The sequence below is a fragment of the Mustelus asterias genome, chromosome 12, assembly GCF_964213995.1.
Source record: "Mustelus asterias chromosome 12, sMusAst1.hap1.1, whole genome shotgun sequence".
NCBI classification, from domain to species: Eukaryota; Metazoa; Chordata; class Chondrichthyes; order Carcharhiniformes; family Triakidae; genus Mustelus; species Mustelus asterias.
Genome location: NC_135812.1, coordinates 67,066,487 through 67,088,595, shown reverse-complemented (window position 1 = coordinate 67,088,595; position 22,109 = coordinate 67,066,487). Strand labels below are relative to the sequence as shown.

At 41.8% G+C, this 22,109-nt stretch overlaps 1 long non-coding RNA gene across 2 annotated transcripts in view; it reads left to right on the top strand.

The window, feature by feature from the left end:
• The first annotated feature begins 317 nt into the window (after positions 1-317).
• LOC144501555 (uncharacterized) overlaps positions 318-22,109 on the top strand; it is a 34,591-nt gene continuing 12,799 nt past the window's right edge. For both annotated transcript variants that reach the window (XR_013499148.1, XR_013499149.1), the window contains exons 1-5: positions 318-455; positions 961-1,229; positions 10,917-10,956; positions 12,604-12,692; positions 13,595-14,150. This is a non-coding gene — a long non-coding RNA (uncharacterized LOC144501555). The remainder of the gene's footprint in view (positions 456-960; positions 1,230-10,916; positions 10,957-12,603; positions 12,693-13,594; positions 14,151-22,109) is intronic.

Here is a 22,109-nt window from a genome sequence, read left to right as displayed (position 1 = left end):
GAACTAGTAATTCAGTGAGTCCATTATTTAAGTTTTTCAGTTTGTGTGAAACGAAGGAAATGTCTGTTGTATGTCGACTCTGTTATTTAACCAAGCATGGTGAACTGAATATTGGAACTTAAATCTTTTTCAGGTTTCTGCAATAGAAATGTGACACCAGCTTGCTGGAGCCTCTTGGACAGATATAGTAACTCACTGAATTGGCGGATATTTAACATGCTATTAATAGTATTCCGTACAAATATGACATCTGGTATCTTTCGCTGATAATCGAAACCTATTTAATTACCATACAGAGGATTAATTTGCTGTATGTGCAAAAAGCGAGAAGATTACTGGGCACTCAGATGGATACTTGAGATCTAACTGAACAGGTTGATTGAAGTAGAGGCAGCATCTGGGAAACAGCAAACACGGCCGCTGAGGAACTGTCCAGTCCACAGAGCCATGCTGAGGTAAGAAACTGTTTCTCTGAAAAGTTCAGGCTGCATGTTCCATAATATACAACCCAGTTTGGATATTCCCTGATATCCAAAGAATATTAATTAAAAGGTTATTTGCACTAATGTTGAGTGAGCCTCCTGGGGATGTCTGCTTATGCAGAAACGTAAAGACTCACATTGACTATCTGATTCAGGAACTTATTTATTTGAGCTTTTAAAGGCATTTATAAGAGTTATATTTTTTGTGGGGGGGAGGGGGGGCTTAAAAAGAATACATGGCAGTTCAATACATCAGTTTTTTAAAGTTTAAAGTTTTTTAAAGATCATTTATTGGTGTCACAGGTAGGCTTACATTAAACTGCAATGAAGTTACTGTGAAAATCCCCTGGTCGCCACACTCTGGCGCCTGTTCGGATACACGGAGGGAGAATTTAGCATGGCCAATGCACCTAACCAGCATATCTTTCGGACAAAGTGATACATTGGTGCGAAATGTTTTGTATCAAATATGTTTCAGGGTTTCTGAGCCAGCACTGTGGAATAAAGATTTTCCTGTATTTTGGCTTGAATAAGAATTGCTGGGATCAACACTTGACAAATGACTGCTCAGATAAACGACAAAGAGACTGAACAGCTGACGCCAAACAGCCAGATGCTAAAGAGGAACAATAAACCTGCTGTGAGGTTAATGAAGAACACTTACCGATTGGACAGACACAGGCCGCAAAATATGACAGAGAAGGTTCCAGTGGGTCAAAGCACCTCAAAACCCCAAATGAGAGCAAGGTGTGTGATCTAGTTTAAATAGCTAGTGTGCAATGTATTACTCCTGTACTAGTATACTTAATAGCTAGGTAAGTTAATACAAGTTAAAATAAATCTGGCCATATATTTTAGTATTTTGTCTCATGATTCCAAGGTAGGAGATGTTCATCTCTGTTTAGACATGTCTCTAAATGACCATAATGTCCATACTGCAGCCACCTGCAAAGTCATACTCAATCACCCTTTGCTGAAATGATTATGATCAATAGTATGTTTGGGGAATTTTGTCAAATTAAGAGTTGTGAGGAGGAATATTTAGGGGAAGTTTGCACAATGTCTTACACGTTAGGATGTATATTGAATACTTTTGCATGTGTTGAAGCATTTTGAAATGTCATTCGCACATACCATTCCTCTGGCTGCTATTTTAACTGGAGGATTAACATTTGGATTACACAGCTAAAGGTCAGCCAGATGCACTGCGCATTGATCCACTAATATTAATAATTTCTTATTTCTTTTTCTAAATCACAACCAACATTATTCCCACTACTTCATAAAGTTTTTCATTTACAATGATGCACCCAATTTTAAAATTCTTTCAGGAGGTATGGGCATCGCTGGCAATGCAGGCATTTATTGCCCATCTCTAATTGCCCTTAAACTGAGTGGCTTGTTAGGCCATGTCAGCGGGCAGTCCACGTTGCTGTGGATCTGGATTCAAACTGGGTAAGGACAGCATCCTGCCCCTGAAGGACATTAATGAACCAGATGGGTTTTTATGACAATCAACAATGGGTTTCATGGTCTTCTCTTAATCATTGAATTAAGATTTCACCTTGAGCCAGGGTGGGATTCAAACCCAGGTCTCCAGGGCATTACCCTTGGTCTCTGGATTACTAGCCCAATGATAATAGCACTACCCCACCACCTCCCCGTGGTATCTGATGTGGAATAGGAAGATGGAGATGTCAATCATGGCTTCTTGCAAATAAAGCAAATAAAGCAGCTCATTAATTCTATTATCTGGAATAACAGGGTAATATTTCTAAATAATTAGAAAGGAGGAATAGAAGCACAAGTTTGGCCATCATTGCGCTGTAGAGGTGGTTTAACAAAGGAGATTTTGCAAGTCTGAATTTTTACTGCTGGTCATCTCTCTCCAGTAAGAAGTTTAACAACACCAGGTTAAAGTCCAACAGGTTTATTTGGTAGCAAAAGCCACACAAGCTTTCGAGGCTCTGAGCCCCTTCTTCAGGTGAGTGGGAATTCTGTTCACAAACAGAACTTATAAGACACAGACTCAATTTACATGAATAATGGTTGGAATGCGAATACTTACAACTAATCCAGTCTTTAAGAAACAAAACAATGGGAGTGGAGAGAGCATCAAGACAGGCTAAAAAGATGATCAATTATAAGAGAACTGATTAATTAGCCACTAAACCAGAATGGCCAAGATAATAAAAGATGTGACACTACACACATGGGTATCAGAAAAAAGGAAGTTAAAGTCTATATGAATGAGATGTAGATTATTAAACTTTGCAGCCCATTAAAGTTATCTGGTTCCTTGGACTAGTAGGTGTAGAAGATGTTGCAACTCTTATAAGATCCAAAGATGTGTAGGTTACGTGGATTGGCCATGCTAAATTGTCCCTTAGTGTTCAAAGATATGTAGGTTAGGGGGATTAGTGGAGTAAATATGTGGGATTAAAGGGATAGGACCTGGGTAAGATGCTCTGTCAGAGAGCTGGTGCTGCCTTGATGGGCCGAATGGCCTCCTTCTGCACTGTAGGGATTCTCTGATCTCAGTTTGTTGGTGGGTCTTGGGTATGCTGATTTCTCGAACCGGATGCTGGACTTATTCTTGGGAGAGAGAGATTCCTTACTGCTCCATTAGCAGCTTCTCCACATTCCTCTGCTTCTGCTTGGCAGACTCTGTTCTTTGCTCACTGTATACCATGTCTGTTGTGGTCATTGCTGATATTTCACCTCAGAAACTATTGACACGATTATAGAAACCGGTATGTGATGAAGTTCTTTCATCCTCCAGAGGGGACTTGAATCTCTGTTGGTTGCATATCCTGGCTGACTAGCAGTTCCCCATTGTCTTGATGGACTGTCGGTTTCCACTGGAGAATTAAGCGCATAAAGCTGTAAATTACATGTCCATTCCTTTCAACAATCCTTTTTGAAGTGGACTTTGACAGTCTCAAGTGTGAAATTCCCATGAGCAACATGTCAGGCTGTGCTGTAGTGCAATCCATATAGTAACTATTTAGTTGTAGTCCACTTACAAGTCCAGACATCAGGTGACTTGTGGTGGCCATCTTTGATCAGTATCTTTTCTTGCCCTTAATAAAGGTTCTTTTTAATCACTTCAGTATGATTAGCTGGTGAAATTATAGGATGATCGCTCTCAGTCACAATTTCCCATTGTCCGCCATCGCATGAGGAATGAAATGAGATTCATTCTCATTTCGTTATAAAGTAAATAATAAATACAAAATGACAACAAAAAAAATCACTCCAATTCACTCACTTGGTCGAATTGCATTTTTTCTGCTCTACTGTGGTCTTGATAACCAGATGATGGAAGATCAGGCCAGGGAGAAGCACAGAACAACCCTACAGGTAACCAAGGGCAGTTTGGCTATTACTAACAATCTGGGAACTAACAGTCAGGTAAACCAACCGAACCCCTTAGATAATACTTAATCCAGCGATACTTAAACTCATGATAGCCAGATGAGGTTAAACAGCGTTAGACTCTGAATAACCTGCTTATTTACCTTTCAGATTGTTGAGTACATGAGTTGAAAAGATTTTCTGTCAGAGTTCCGAAGTTGCTTTGTTTTTGGCGGTAGTCATCAAATAAATTATTTGTCGGTACCCTGTGCCAGCCTCTTTTTGTAACGCTGAATTAAGTATCATCTAAGGGGTTTGGTTGGTTTACCTGACTGTTAGTTCCCAGATTGTTAGTAAAAACCAAGCTGCCCTTGGTTACCTGTAGGGATGTTCTGTGCTTCTCCCTGGCCTGATCTTCTATCGTCTGGCTATCAAAAAGATAGAGCAGAAAAAATGAGACTGAATCTCATTTCGTTCCTCATGCGATGGCAGAATCACGACAACAGGAAATTATGACTGAGAGCGATCATCCTATAATTTCACCAGCTAACCAAAACATAAGAAATATTTAAAAGGATCCTTTCTTTAAGGGCAAGAAAAGATACTGACCAAAGGTGGTCACCACAAGACACCTGGTGTCGGAAATTGTAGGTGGACCACTTCTGAATAGTTGCTATATGGGTCGCACTACAGACATACCCCTGACATATTGCTCACGGGAATTTCACACTTGTGGGTATTAAGGTCCACTTCAAAAGGATTGCTGAAAGGAATGGGCATTTCATTTACAGCTTTATGCACTTAACTCTCCAGTAAAGACCGAGAATCCATCAAGACAATGGGGAACCGTTGTTTTTCACAAAGACTTTTGCAATTTTTCTGATTGCTAATCTGATCTGCTTGGACCAGTTTTAACCCCTTGGTGTCCACCTCCAACCTCATTGCTAAGAAGTAGTCTTACAACACCAGGTTAAAGTCCAACAGGTTTATTTGGAATCACGAGCTTTCGGAGCACTGCTCCTTCATCAGGTGATTCCACATAAACCTGTTGGGCTTTAACCTGGTGTTGTGAAATTTCTCATTGCTAGGAGGTTAATGTGCTGTAATTTGATATTTTTCCTTCTGTAGAATTCCAGTTTAGTGGGAATGAACACAACTAGGGATCTCCAGCTACTGCTACTTGGCTCCATTAGTTGGTGCTTCAGCAAGTAGCTAATCTCCTCCTGGACCTGGGCCAGATTTCCTGGACGTAGACATTAGAGATGTTGTTTTAAGGGGAGGGTCTCTCCCACATCCTCATCCTATGGAGCTACAGCCTGGCTTGTCTCTTTAAATGTGGTGAGCAGCCCTGTCAGGTCTCTCTATGGGGGAACATGGCGCCCAATGTTACAAGAATCGATGTGCCTTTGAGCCAGATTGTAGAGGGTTGAATGTGGGCCTCACCCACATCTCCATCCAATTCATCCTCACTGTTCCTCTTGTATTCTTTTGTATGGGTTTTCCTCTGACCTGCTCCATGTCTCCTGGAACACTACTGCCCTCAGGTGGATTTTTAGCTCCTTCTGTACTCCCCTGTGTTCTATTTTGGAACTTCCCGGTCCCCATTTCAAATCCGCCATGAAGCTATCTGTTAAACAGGTCATTGGTTCACGAACACCCTTTTGCCTTGGGAATGGGGATTCCTCCAGCCTGTTCCATGTCCCCTGGAACACTACTGCCCACGTGTGGATGTTCAGCTCCTGCAGTACTCCTTCATGGCTCTTCAACTGCAACAGGCTTCTCCCTCACCACCTGCTCATTTATTTGGGAACTTCACTTATCCCTGCTTAAATTTTCCACAAAGCTGTATGCTAAACAGGCCACTGGCCCATTTCATTTCCCCTTTTTAATTTTTAGAGGCCCCTCATAGACCTATTTTATTTCTGCTGGTCTAGCTTTAGTCCTTTTAACTTCCTCAGTTTCTATCTTGGCTCTTTGTACTTCTTCACCTGGCTTGCCTTTGACCCTTTCTCTCCAACTGGCTCTGGCATCTCCCTCACCATCCCTTCCTCAATTTAACCACTGTGGGACTTTCCCGGTCCCTGTTTAATTCTTTTTTTCTATTCATTCGTGGTACATGGGCGTCGCTGGCTGGCCAGCATTTATTGCCGATTCTGAGTTGCCTGAGGGCAGTTGAGAGTCAACCACACTGCTGTGGCTCTGGAGTCATATGTAGGCCAGACCAGGTAAAGACGGCAGATTTCCTTCCCTAAAGGACATGGGTGAACCATTGAGTTTTTCCTGACAATTGACAATGGTTTCATGGTCATCAGTAGATTCTTAATTCCAGATATCTTTTACTGAATTCAAATTCCACCATCTGCCATGGTGGGATTCGAACCCGGGTCTCCCGAACATTGGCTGAGTATTTGGATTAATAGTATAGTGATAATACCATTAGGCCATCACCTCCCCGAGGAAAAACGTATCAGCCAACCAAATCTGGGTCTCTCTCAGTTAGTTTTAAATTCTACTGGTTCTTTCTTGGCCTCCTTTAAATCTATCGGCCTAACCTTGGCCCTTTTAAATTCAAGTAGCTTTTTCTTCATTACCCCAACTCCCACAGGATCTATTGTCCCCTTTAAGCCCGATAAACGTCTTTAGGTCCCTGCTTTCCACCTCTTTAATTACAAGGAGCTCTTCCCTAGCTACTCCAACTCTCACAGGGTCTATTACCCCCCTAGGACTTCTGAACCTCTGTGGTTCCCTGCAGTCCTACAGATTCCTGCTGTCTTTCTCCAACCTCTTTGGATTGTCCCAAACCTTTTGGGAGTACAAGCCTGCCTCTATAACCCTTTCTAATCCCTGGCTGGGATTCTCCGATGCCACCACTGCCATCGAGAACGGAGAATTTAACACTCAGTCAAAACTTCATTCACTGCAGTAGAACCGGAAAATCCCAGCCGTAGGTGAGGTCAGAGAATTCCAGCCCCGTCTCAGGAAGGCATCCCCTCTTTTACCTTTCTCTTTCTCTCTCTTGATGTCTTCTTTGGGAAGCTTCCACACTCTCTAATTCCAGGATTTCTAACTACCTTTATCTCTTTTCCAACTGCATTCTCACCAATTCTATTTCTGTTATTTTTGTCTTGTGGTTGCTACCTTATTCTCTGGCCACACGTTTTAACAAGCTGTCACTTTTAGCTCTTCAAGGGACAGAAATGTTAAATCCCCATGGCCAACTTTACTATAGTTACTTTTCTTGCCTTAAAAAAAGTCCTCTTTAAGCATTTTAGTATGGTTTTGGTTAGCTGGTGAAGTTATAGGTTGATCTCACTCGGTCATAATTTCCCGTTGCATGACGTAAAATCACTGTTCAACTGCAGTGGTCAGAGACAATCGCAGAGGTTCCTGAGCAGCAGAAGTGAAATCAGCCCATTGCAAGTTTTAAACCCCTCTGGCAATTTCTGTGCATTGTCTGAGTGTCAGAACTGATGGTCTCATGATGTGCTTCTCCCGACTTGCATCCCATCTCCAAAGATCCAGAGGCCTGAATGGGCAAATCTGGTGAATGTTCACTGCCATTAGAACACTGGCTCCAGCAAGTTCTGGCCTGATAGCTCCAATAGTGCATGCCTTTTTTTCTTAAATTACTTGAACTGACCACTTGTCTTTCCAATTCCAAAGAAGTTGATGGCTGAATTAATCAAAAGTTCTGATTTTAGACAAGTCTTCTCGATTCATTGAAAATTCTGTACTTCAACCATTCTATTTTGTTAGCTATTGTTCTGAAATGCATAATATGTACATTGCACAGTGATGGGGTAGTCAGTTCATTTCATTAAATAGGAATTGCGAACTTGCCAGCTGTAGATGGGTTTTGGATTGCCAGTTATTAGAGTTAACAGCATAGAAAAACATTCAGGACAACATAACTTATTGAAGCTTGCCTCTCAGACTTATACCAACCCATATCAGCAGGTTTATACTCCACTCAATATCAGCATACAAGTTGCAATGATAGTATGTATAGTCTTGTGGTGCAGTGGGTAGTGTCCCTGTCTCCAAGACAGAGGCTTTGGGTTGAGTGCTATCCAAGGACTTGAACACAAAGGACAGCACAGTTAGCATGTGGCCATACATTATCTAGCTGCAAATCTTCCCACATGCAAAAGGCATGTAAGAGTGGGTGAAAGTTCCGGGCCAGTTATCTGATGGGAAGAACACGTCTAATGCCATCATCCAAGATGTAGACTTCAACATGCATGTAAAAGTGCCTGTTACCCCAGCAACTTGGACTCCGAGTGAATTGTAACTTATCACCAGCATCTGATAGTACAAATTCCAGAATGTGTTTATGTGATCCGTCTCTCAAATCTGTAGCTCTTCATCACATCTTCTCATGACCTTTCTATTTTAGTCACTATTCTCTTAACTTACCATTCTTGTACTGAGTAAACTCCAAATGAAATGTTCTAATGCCTTTTTCCCTCTATTTCTTTTTATATTGGGTGAAAGGCTTTTTTCCACTGTCTCCTATCATAACTCATTCTTCCCCATGACCTCAAAAGCAGAAATCCTTTATCTTGCATTGTTTGTCTTTTCCAAGCAGAATCCTAACTTACTTTAATAGCAATACTGAATGTTATCTAATCATTATTATGTTATCCAATCATGGGGTGGCACAATGGCACAGTAGTTAACACTGCTGCCTCATAGCGCCAGGGACTTGGGTTCGATTCCCAGCTTGGGTCACTGTGTGTGTGGAGTTTTCACATTCTCCCCATGTCTGTGTGGGTTTCCTCCGGGTGCTCCGGTTTCCTCCCACAGCCCAAAGATGTGCAGGTTAGGTGGATTGGCTATGCCAAATTCTCCCTCATTGTACCCAAACAGGCACCGGAGTGTGGCGACTAGGGGATTTTCACAGTAACTTCATTGCAGTGTGAATGTAAGACTACTTGTGACGAGTAAATAAACTTTTACTTTAACTTCATTATTTACTTATAACCAATTTCAAGGGCAATTAGGGAGAGAAGCAAATGCTGGTCTAGTCAGTGATACTCACGCCCCATGAAAGAATAGAAGAACTTGCTTGTGTTCTTTGACAACAGCTTCCTGCATCTAGGATGCATGAGGCTTATATCTATTTCCATAACTCGCATATCCTGGAACAGGAGAAGCTTCCATTTCTCCTGAACCCCAAAAGTAATCAAACAATGCCACAGGATTTTAATTTAACTCCATTAGTGACATGCCCAGCCAGAAGGAATTCAGAACTGAACCAAAGTAATATTTAGAACATTTGATAATTTATGCATATTTTTCAACTTCTTTTAACTTGGCTGTTCAACACTTTTTTCTGAAGAAGGCATTTAGCATAACATTGAAACAAGTTATGACAAAGGAAATCGTAGGAAGTCTTTGAATATCTGCTGAAAACATATTTCGCTCTTCTCAATTCTAGTCTCAGCCTTGACTATTTGTCTTTAGATTATGCAATCAAGACCAACATCATTTTTCCTCACATTCAGCTAATATAATCTTTAAAGGAATCAATTGTTGTATATATTTGTTGTTCATATTTCACAGATAGCTAAAACAGTAATTACATTCTTCTTGCAGCTCTGAAAACATCACCCTTCTATTTATCACCCTATTTTTAATTATTGTATGTTATGGGCAGCACGGTGGTTAGCACTGCTGCCTCACAGCACCAGGGACCCAGCTTGGGTCACTGTCTGCACGGAGTCTGCACATTTGCCCCATGTCTGCGTGGGTTTCCTCCGAGTGCTCCGGTTTCCTCCCACAGTCTGAAAGATGTGCTGGTTAGGTGCATTGGCCATGCTAAATTCTCCCTCAGTGTACCTGAATAGGAGCCGGAGTGTGGCGACTAGGGGATTTTCACAGGAAACCTTTACTCCAATTATTTGTTTGGTCTCCTCATTGTTTATGCCAGTGCTTCTTCCAAGAACATCAGAAAGCACAAGTGTACAAAATTCACTGGAATAATTCAAAATGGTGTTGCTCATAAGTGTTAAAAATCCCCTTCTAATTGACGACAATTGTCAGTGGAATTGGCAATGGAACATCAGAACACAGTTCTTAAACCGCTGGGTGTTTTGGAATATATTCAAGGGCATATTTTCATTTTAACAAGCACAACATTCAGCCCAAAGATTTTTAAGAAGTAAGCAATTAGCGGCTGACAATAGAGAGCTTGCCAATATGGACATTAATATCAGCATCAAATAATGTTGGACCTTGTGTACTCTGCTGCAAATGGTGTCAAGCTCCCTCTACTTTTCTCCAGCATCTTGTACTGCACCAGGACAATATTTCCCCCCTTCTCCCTATTAGCCATTTTGTGAGCTTATGGAGTTGGATTCAGCACTGTTTGCTTAGAGACAGTTTTATTGCTATCTATGTCCAAGATATTCGCTAATGTGAAGTGACAAGCCCTGAATATATATGTGAGATGGAAGATATGCTGTGGAATTTCCTGGTTTAGATACGTATATGCCCTAGCATTTGGAATATTTTAAGAAAAGTAGTTTGGTTAAGAAGTTCTGTTATACCTTGTGAAAATGAATTTAACCTTATCGGGTTAGCACTGTTGCCTCACAGCTCCAGGGACCTGGGTTCGATTCCTGGCTTGGGTCACTGTCTGTGTGGAGTTTGCACTTCTCCCCGTGTCTGCATGTATATCCTCCGGGCGCTCCGGTTTCCTCCCACAGTCTGAAGATGTACGGGTTAGGTGCATTGGCCATGCTAAATTGCCCCTTGGTGTCCTGGGATGCGTAGGTTAGAGGGATTAGCAGGTTAAATATGTGGGATTACGGGGATAGGGCCTGGGTGGGATTGGGTGGGATGCCGAATGGGCTCCTTCTGCGCTGTATGGTTTCTATGATTCTTATCAAATTTATTACCTCCAACTACAGGTAATGGAAGATCATTCAGGAAGGAGCTTTGTTCCATATGCAGGTTTAGTTACATTTTGTAGAGAACATTCATGGGAAAATGCGATCACTTGATGTTTTTAAGTTCAGTTATACTTTATTATTTGACTAAATTTAAGAACGTGTTTCCTTTTCTTCTGCTCAGGTTCGGGTTTCCTCGGGCTTCACAGCTTTCCCTGGCTGAGGTGAGAACATATCATAGAATCATAGAATCCCCACAGTGCGGAAGTAGGCCATTTGGCCCATCAAGTCTGCACTGACTATCCGACAAAGCAACTTACTCCTGCCTTATTCCGTAACCCCACATATTTATCCAGCTAGTCCCCCTAACCTACACATCTTGGGGCACTAAGGCGCAATTAAGCATGGCCAATCCACCCAACCTGCACATCTTTGGATTGTGGGAGGAAACTGGAGCATCCAGAGGAAACCCACACAGACACAGGAAGAACATGCAAACTCCACACAGACAGCCAACCAAAGCCAGAATTGATCCCGGGTTCCTGGCACTGTGAGGCAGCAGTGCTAACCATTGTGCCACCGTGCCAGCCATGGTGTTGGTGGTGTTATTTGTCTTCTGCTATCTAATAGGAAGTTTTGCCTGGCTTGATAATTTATCATTCTGTGGGAATTTAATCCGGCATTCATTTCCATGTTCCTCAATGGTATGGCAAAACTAAGCTTTTGATCTCACTATGAATAATCATGGGCATGATAAGAAGGGTAAATAGGCTTGGACTACAAAGTTTATTTCATCTGATTCTATCTAACATATTAAACCTATGTTTGTTTATGGATCCAAATACAAAACACTTAAAATACATCACAAAAAGACATCCATTCTACGCAGTGGAACTACAACTATTGATTATAGACAATACTTGGCTGAATTTTGTTGCAGCCAATTAACAGAGTATTTAGGCAGCACTTTCTTTTTCACTGGGTTCTAGAACTCTTGGATTCTTCAGTGGATAGTTAAGAGTGTGAGAACCTAAACTGCAACATTGATTTTGGCATAGCCACAATATTAAATTCTTACCCTCCCTTGGGTTCCTTTACAATGTAGAATTCCTCAGCAGTTAGGCAGGCAAACCTTTGCATCTGCCATTCCTTAACCCTTCACATGAAAATGACTTTGGACGTAGCTGATACATTTGGGCGGGGTTTTCCAGCCGTGCTTGCCCAGAGACCGGAAATTTCTGTCTTAGGTCAACAGACCTTTAAACACTCCGCCAAACTTTCCATCCCGCCCGTGACAATTTCCATGACAGGCGGGACCGGAAAGTTTACTCCAAGGTTTCCTTTACATTTTACTGAGGGAATAAGTCAATTTCCTCCTTCCAGCCCTGGCACTGCATGGAAAATTATTGGAGTTAAATGAGCAATTGTGAGTTAAACATTTGCACACGGATCATTCCCCAAACCATTAAATATCACCATTACAATTAAAAATACTTTCCTATATTTTATTTACTATTTAGATTACTATTGATGAATACATTCAGTATATTTAAGCTTGAAAGTTTTATGAACTAACATTTCCAAAGTCCAATATTGTCCTTTCTGTGGGTCCATGTTCTTCAAACGCTAACTTGCATCGTCCCAGTGCACAGTCTTTCTCATAAATTAATAGGGGCGAATTTTATCGTCCCACCCGCCACCGGAATCAGAATGGGCGAGGGGCGGACCATGGAAAAGCCCGTTGACTTGGGCAGGGTTTTCCGGGGCGAGCGAGGCCAGAAAATCATGCCCATAGATAAAATTTATTGCATCCAGTCACTTATTTTCTGTTTATATAGTGATGGTGTCAATGTTGTGTCCTGGCCACACAGGTATGAATGATGACAACCTCCTGACATTGTACATGGCACGGCCTATCTGAGAAGGTTACTGAGGCTGGATACCAATCCAGTATCATCAGGTAAGGGGTTTTGCTCTTGTGCTTCATGCCTGGATTTCATTGTTTTAACTTCCCTGTGAGTAAAAAGAAGCTTGCTTGATAAAAATGGCGATCCCAAAGTGCTGATATATGAGCAAGGTCATCCATCCAGAAAGACCCAACAACTACCCCCTCCCTTAATCGAAGCAGATAATTGTTTCTTCAGCAATTCAACCACTTTGCCTCCAATGCACCCATATCCTATGTTGATCACTGTTTATGTAAAGAAGAATTTCCAAATATAAACCCTAAAAGTTACCATAACCTGCGCTCCCATGCCCCAGAATTAGAATCCTAGAATCCCTGCAGTGCAGAAGGAGGCCATTTGGCCCATCAAGTCTGCACTGATCACAATCCCACCCAGACCCTATCCCGTTAACCACACAGATTTACCCCGCTATTACCCCTGGCACTATGGGGCAATTTTGCATATCTTTGGACTGTGGGAGGAAACCCACGCAGACAGGAGGAGAATGTGCAGACTTCACACAGACAGTCACCCAAAGCTGGAATTACACCCGTGTCCCTGGCGCTGTGAGGCTGCAGTGCTAACCACTGTGCCACAGTGTAAAAGCATTATTCAAGATTTACCTATTCCATTCTCAATCATCTTCTTTTCAGACTGAAAAGGTCCACTGTTTCCTGATGGTCTAGGCCCTTGATGTCGGGGATGAGTCATGTGACTCTTCTATGCACTGCCTCCAGCACCTCGTGTTTCACTAACCAGAATTGGACGCAGTACTCATGGTGTCGTCTGACCAGAGTACTGTACAGTTTGGTTAAGGTTGCATCTAACCAATCTACTATTCTGGCTATGTAATTGTAAAATTCCATTGATTGTTTTCCTGCTGTTTGGTTATGTTGACTTGGATTTTTTTTTGCAGTCATTATGGCAGGGGACTGTCAGCATCACCATCATTGAAACTGACAGCAACTTCTGAACTCCACACATGCACAGAATAACATGGGAATTCAGAAGTTGCTACAATTGACTTGATGCTTCTCCAAAGGGTGAGGCAATGCCCAGAGTGCAAGCAATGAGAAATCCACAAATTAGCAAGAATGTTCCATTTTTAACTTGTTAGTCTTGCTGCAGGAAACACTTGGAAAAAGCTTTACCTTGTTGAATAAGGTATAACTGGATTTTTAATGGCCTACTAATTTCATAATTTCTAAATTAGCCTCGCTGGCCCTGAGAAACTGATTTCTATTTGCGGGAGGTTTGGATTTAGAAGCAAAAATAAATTAAACGTAATAAATTTTCTCTCTGTAAACTCCAATCAAAAATGAAGGTGACGTGCGTAACTACTTCCAGATGATTGGCTGCTTTCCTGTTTGTTGACAGCACTGCTACCATGCCTAGGGAGCTGCTGGACTTGATGTCAGATTTGTATTACCAAGACAAGATGGGAAAAGCCACAGCAATTGCTGGATATATATGTAGGTAACTTCTTTCAAGGTTGGTTCAGAGTGCGGTCATTTAATTGCTGACCACAAAATGCAATCCAATGAGTCTCCTTGGTACCTTTCAATGTAACTATATTAACAACATACACAGAGCAAGTGTTTCACCTATTTCATCTAATCTGTTCTAATGTCTGGTACTTCACACTTTTATGCATTTTTTGTAATATATTTCTCCCAAGTGATGTTCAACATGATTCATTGGCTGAAGGAGTGTTGGTGGTCAACAGGTTTCCTCCTACAACTCTTGCAGATCTGCACCCCTTCAATTCTGGCCTCTGGAACATCCTCAATTTTAATCAGCCAATGGCATATCTTAAATTACACTGTTATCTATGCATTCTACTCAGTTCAGCGACGAATGTCTGCTGGACATCTAGGCACTGCTCCATTCATTGGCTGGTTAACTTTACGAACCATTGGTGGTTATGCCTTCAGCTGCCTGGACCCTAACCATAGAATCCCTACAGTGCGGAAGGCCCATCATGCCTGCACCAACTCTTAGAAAGAACCCCACCCAGGCCCTATTCCTGCAACCTCAGACATTTACTCATAAAGGAACAATTTAGCATGGCCAATCTACCTAATCTGCGCCTCTTTGGAGTGTGGGGAGGAAACTGGAGCAGCAGGAGGAAACCCATGCAGACACGGGGAGAACGTGCAAACTCCACACAGACAGTGACCTGAGGCCGGAATTGAACCCAGGTCCCTGGAGCTGTGAGGCAGCAGGGCTAACCACTGTGTCGCTGTGCCACCCCTTATGTCAATCAAATTCCCAGAAGCTGAAAGTGGCCAAGTAATTGGGGGTCTCGAGTCAATCTACCCTTCAAGGACACTGAAGTCAAAACTTTTGAGGTTTCCTTCAATACATAACTTCTATGAATTTATTTTGCAATAATTTGATGTTGAGAGCTAGTGCTGATACTGGTTCTTTAATTATTAGTAAAGTTAACCAGCCAGTGATTGGAGCAGTGCATTGATGTCCAACAGATATTCATTATTAACTGAGTACAATGCATAGATAACAGCATAACTTAAGATGTGCCATCTCCACATAGCATTGTGCATCTGAGTTTAACAGCATTCAAACCCTGCACACTTCATTTGGACAAGATGATCATTTTATACTAGTACCAACACTCTAACTGTAGTATCAGACTTGTAAAATCAAAATCCTGGAAGTTCCTCCTTTCTGACACTGAGTGCACCTACACCACAAGGACTGTAGCAGTTCAAGAAGGTGACATATCACCACCTACTTAAGGGCAATTAGGGATGGACCATCAATGTTGTCTTGCTAGTGATTGCTAATTTTTTTTTCCATTTGTTCATGAGATGTGGACACGATGTGTGTTCTTAGATCGATAGTAGTGTATCCTCAATGTATCCTGAAGATTTCTTTTTGAAAATGAATGATTTTGTTTCCTTGTACAGTAGTTCAGGATTGCTGGCATTAACAGCCCAAGTCTTAACCATTTGTATAGCATTCTTTACTGTATGTTTCACCAGGGGCCATTTAAATACATGTGCTAATGCCTGTGGAATAATGTTAGAGCAGAGTTTAGCCTTTCTCTGCTAATACTAAGGTTAAAACACCATTTTGGAAGCTGGAGAAATAACAGTGTAACTGGGGGGCCTTTATGGAAAACAAATCATGAAGGGGTGGAGCAAGATGTATGTGACATTCCTACAAAGTCTCTTGCAGCAACTTTGCTTCCTTACATAGAATCCCTACAGTGCAGAAGGAGACCACTTGGCCTATCGAGTCTGCACCGACCACAATCCCACCCAGGCCTTATTCCTGCAATCCCACATATTTACCCTGCTAATCCCAATTTAGCATGGCCAATCAACCTAACATGGACATCCCTGGATTGTGGGAGGAAACCGGAGCACTCGGAGAGAATGTGCAAAGTCCACACAGACAGTGACCCGAGGCCGGAATTGAACCTGGGTCCCCGGCGCTGTGAAATAGCAGTGCTAACCACTGTGCTACCGTGGTTTGGAGAGATCTAACCATACCTAAAGCTTTGAATTCAGGAATTAGCAGAAGGAGGCATTTTGTATTATTCGGCTATCCTCAATCATGGTAGCTAGGTCTTTCAAAGATAAGCGGCCCAGTGATGGTATATGAAGTGCAAACTTATGATCACAATTTTGGCCACCCTGAGAAATTTTAATATTTAGTAAAACTTTTGAAATGCATTCCTGGGCCATGCCAAACCTGTGCTGGAAAGTATCGAGACATGAAAATGACTGGGATTTCAACATTGGAACTGAAAACATTTGCATTTGGCTGCCAAAAAGTGACATAGTGGAGCAGACAGCGATAATGGTTTAAATTGTATATTGTTTGGAATGTTATTTTTATATATATATTAAGTTTTACGAATCATGCAGTTGAGAAAATAAAATCCACTGGAAATCAGAAACCGAAACTGGAAGTAACCAGGGAGACCCGTCAGCATCGGAAAGTTGGAAAGAATTTGAATCTTTTAAAAGCCAGTCACACCAGGGAGTCTTCAGATTTTGGTTCTGATTCCAGAAATGTTGTCTGCGTGTTCATTTTTCTCTCTCAGACCTAGGCTGTGTTTGCACCATGTTCTGATTTTACTTATGAGGGCTACGACATTCCCAGGGTTTAGAAGATTGTTGATGGACATGGTACAACTTTTATAGGCCTACTAAACTTCCAAATGATCCATTTGCAATCCAAAACATTTCACGGGCTAACTCCTTACTTTCAGTTGGTTAATCGAGTTCTCAGTCCCTGTTGGGGAATTACAGAAAAAGGACTGTAATGGTGTTTAATATGTCGGGACCTCGGATCATCGCATTAAGCAGAGGTTTTCAGAAATCCTTGTGTTAACCAGTGTGAATTATAACAGCCATACGCTGGTTGTGGGCACAAGAAAGTGCAGTCATTTTGATTGCCTGGTGTTACTTGTTTTGTAAAAAATATACTTTATTCATAAAATATCACAAAGAACATTACAAAACATTTCAAAAAGGCCATTGCAATGATGTTCAAACTTTATATCTCTGGGTTCACTGCGCTCAAGTCGGACTTCAAACAAACTTTGTCAAAGAGTCTCAGAGGATTGGAAAACTACCAGTGTAACACCCTGACCCAGAAAGTGAGGGAGATAGAAAACATGCAACTGTCGGGCAGTTAGCTTAACGTCTGTCATTGGGAAAATGTTAAAGTCCATTATTAAGGATTTAATAGCAGACCATTTAGAAATACATAATATAATCAAACAGAGTCAGCATGGCTTTGTGAAGAGGAAATCATGCCTGACAAATTCATTAGAATTCTTTGAGGTTAGGATGGATAAAGGGAAATTGGTAGATGTAATATACTTGGATTTCCCAAAAGCTTTTGATAGGGTACAGCATAAAAGGCTACTTAATAAAATAAGAGGGGCATTTTCAGGATGGCAACTTGTAACTCGTGGAGTGCCACAGGGATCCGTGCTGGGGCCACAGTTAATTACAATTTGTATTAATGACTTGGATGAGAGAAATGAACATACAATTGCCAAGTTTGTGAATGACACAAAAATAGGTGGGAAGGCAAGTGATGAGGATGACACAAAGGGACTACAGAGGGATACAGACAGGCTAAGTGAGTGGGCAGAAACTTGGCAGATGGAATCTAATGTAGAAACACGTGAATTTATGCACTTTGATAGGAAGAAATGTAGAAACAGAGAAAAACATAGAAAATAGGAGTAGGAGAAGGCCATTCGGGCCTCGAGCCTGCTCTGCCATTCATTATGATCATGGCTGATCATCCAACTCAATAACCTGAATAAAGAAGCTGAATATTATATTCTTTAAATAGAGCAAGACTGCAGAAAGCTGCGTCAGAGTGATTAGGGGGTCCTCATAAATCACAATTAGCTAGCATCCAAATTTGGCAGGTAATAGGGAAGGCAAATGGAATCAATATTGGCCTTTATTTCAAAGGGAATGGAATATAAAAATAGAGAAGTCTTTCTAAAACTATACAAGCCACTAGTTAGACCACACCTGAAATACTGTGAGCAGTTTTGGTTCCCTTATCTAAAGAAAGATATACTGGCATTGGAGGAGTCCAGAGAAGGTTCACTAGGTTGATCCCAGGTATGGGGGGACTGTCTTGTGAGGAGAGGTTGAGTAGGTTGGGCCTGAACTCATTGGAGTTTAGAAGAATGAGAGGTGACCTTATTGAGACATATAGGATTCTCAGGGGGCTTGACAAGGTAGAGCTGAGAGATTGTTTCCTCTTGTGTAAGAGTTCAGTAGCAGAGGGCATAATCTCAGAGTAAGGAGATGCCCATCTAAGACAGATGAGGAGAAATTTCTTCTCTCCGAGTGGAACTGTGGAAGTCTTTACCGCAGAGAGCTATAGAAGCTAGGTCATTAAGTACGTTCGAGGCTGAGAAAGGCAGATTTTTAATTAGTAAGGGAATCCAGGGCGATGGGGATAAGATGGGAAAGTGGGTTTGAGGGTCATCAGATCAGCCACGATCTCATTGAATGGCAGAGCAGACTCGATGGACCAAAACCTACTTTTGCTCCTCGATCTTATGGTCTAAATTGCAATTAAAGGTATTCCTTTGAGTTTCATCACATGACTTGTCCCCACTGTCCAGCCATTAGTCGGCCAACACATCCATCCTTGTGACCTACTGCCTTCCTCCACCAATTAGAAAGCAAAAAGACTCATCGCCCAATCGGATGATGCTTGACTGTCAGCCAACCAGCCTTTTCCCCCAATCTTCAATATCTTTATATCTGGTAAAGAGAAATGTTTGAAAAAAATGGGGAAAAAAAATGTTCCAATGATTTTCCTCCAGTGTTGCACACAGCAGTGTCCTGGAGATTGACCTTCAATTCCTGGCCAGTCCTGAAGAGTTGACTACCCTAAGGTCAGGGCTATAATAACGCCATGCACAATTGCTTCTGGCAAAGCTGTTTATTAACTGAGAATGGAGGCAATGGCCAATTCTGAAGGTCAAGTGGAGCCTTGCCGCTGGTTAGCTATCCCTTAAATACTGACAGAATAATGAAAGATGAAATGGTTATGAACATTCAAAGATCTTTGGTAATAACAAGTTATGATCTTTGCGCAGGTATTTCAGATGGTTACTCTGTGTGGGATTATTCTTTTAGATTTGAGGATACATTTTGTGATCAGGGTAAAGGGTAATATTCGCACACAGTTCAACCAGTTTATAACTCAAATGCTCCCCCTGACGAGAACTCATATAACTGCACAGGCCACTCTCATAGCCACTTAGGGTAGTCTGTCATTTGTTGGCAGTGGTATCAAATGCTGGGCACTTTTATATTTGGTTTATCCTAAAATCTTTCAATTTTCTTCCCAATGGTTTTACATTTTCATGAACTTTCACCATCTCCTCCATTTGCTGCAACTTAACCTCCTAACCAAACAACAAACCAACGCACTCGTTTTTAATCTCCAACATGGTTTGGTACAAGTGTTCAGTTTTCTATATTCATTTCACTTTTATGAGTATTTATTCACCTAACATCTGTTTAACAAAAAGAAGGCCCAGTGTTGGAGAGCCAAGTACTAATTAATTAGAGATGTCTTACCATAATGAAAGTGAAGGGTTTGCGGCATGGTGAGTTAGTGTCACTGCCTCTCAGCCAGAAGCTCTGGGTTGAAGTCCCACCCCAGAACTTGATGGCCAAGGAAGGTGCATTGACAAAGCAGCCAGAACAGATTGGGTATCCTTCCAACACACACCAAAGACAGGGAGTAAGAGCTGGAGAGATTCTTAATCAGCCACGTGATGGAAACAAACACTGGAGCTTCGACCCATCACTGTCCAAAACTCCAGACTACAAGATGCTGGAAAAGTGTATGTTGGAACAGCAACGTAATTCCTAAAGTGAACTGGAATACGCAAAGGATAATGGGAAGATGAGTTGTGACTTGGACATTGGGCTCCCTTCACCCTCCTCTCTACAACACACACCTTTAATTTGCTCTTAAAACCAAACTCTTTGACGCAACGTTTGGCCAGGTGTCGTAATATCTCCTTATATTATTTATAATGGTCCTGTGAAGAAGAATGCTGGAATATTTTAAAATGTTAAAAGCGTTATATAAATACTAGTAATTGTTCATAATGCTAAAATTTCAGTTGACTGAAATTGACCTGAAATGATTTTAGAAGCTCCTTTGCTATTCACCCAATGTCATGATTGACAGAATAACCATAGAATCCCTATAGTGCAGAAGAGGCCATTCGGCCCATTGAGTCTGCACCGATTCTCTGACAGAGCATCTTACACAGGCCCTCTCCCCCACCCTATCCCCACAACGCTATACACATTTACTACGGCTAATCCATCCAACCTACACACCTTGGGACACTAAGCAGCAATTTAGAATGGCCAATCCACCTAACCTGCATATCTTTGGACTGAGGGAGGAAACCGGAGCATCCGGAGGAAACCCACACAGACACGGGGAGAACATATAAACTCCACACATGGAACCCGGTCCTTGGAGCTGTGAGGCAGCAGTGCCAGCCATTATGCCACCATGCCTCAATAGTGACAGTGTTCCTAGGGCAAAGCTATACAACACTTAAAGGCCTGGAGAGTAATTTCACTAGTTTTATCAGATGTAGCTTTGTATTGATTATTAACCTGCACATCACACATGGCAGATGGCTTTTGATCTAAAAGCAAATATTGACAAAACACACTCCAGTTGGCACAGTTTTACAAAATGCATCCTCTCATCGTGTCTTTATCATTACAGTTGGAAACAGTAACCACATACTAAGTAATTCTCCTCGGATTAATAGCAATTGTTTCTATTATGTGTAGAGACAGCAGTTTACTAGCATATTGGAGGCTCCTGTGTGGAAATGTTCACCAACGTTCTTCCATCCTCAAGGTATTTAAGTTAATTAGTGGTCCACTTAAGCTGCTACAAAGTCCTAGTGAGGTTTCTTCGGAAGCAGCTGCCACTCTGTCCCACACCATCAGTATTAAATATTACATGTGTAGGTTCTAATTCCAGAGCATTTGTTAATCCCGTTTGGGCACTCATAATGGATTCTGTTTCCCAACAACCCATAATACATTGTGTACATGTCCAGCTGGTGTCAGATTGGCACTGGGAGCTTATTTTGTACTTTTTACAACCCACATGCATGATAGTAACAGGAGAAGCATGATCCCAATTGAATTTTTATAATGTTTAGTCAATCTCCATCTAATTTTAGTCGGCACAAATCCACAGCATAAGGCTCCCTCATTCAGGAGCAATTAACACTACCTTGGGAACCTCACTCAGTTTATTTAATTGAGTCAAAAGAGTGGGGACATCACTCAGAAGAGTCACTGCAAGATCTACCTGCGAAATTAAAATAAAGTTTATTTATTGGTGTCACAAGTGGGCTTACACTGGAATGAAGTTACTGTAATAATCCCCTAGTTGCCACACTCCAGCGCCTGTTTGGGTACACTGAGGGAGAATTTAGCATGGCCAATGCACCTAACCAGCACGTCTTTCGGACTGTGGGAGGAAACCAGAGCACCCAGAGGAAACCCACACGGACACTGGAGAATGTGCAGACTCCACCCAGACATTGACGCAGGCTGGGAATCAAACCCGGGCCCTTGGTGCTGTGAGGCAGCAGCACTAACCGCTGTGCCACCCTTATATGACAGCACAACTAAGTACAAGACTTCTTCTAAGGCTCCAGCAGTGTGACAGGAAATTTAAAATAAACACGGTAAGTGCTGGAAATGCTCGGCAGATGTGGCAACATCTGTGATGAGAGAAGCATGTTTCCAGTCCACTGTGACTCTTCAGGAAATTTATCTTGTGTACTATTGCTGTACCGGCGCAGTCCCCTTGGTGGCAATACTGGGTTCATATCTCTAAAACCACTTTCCGAT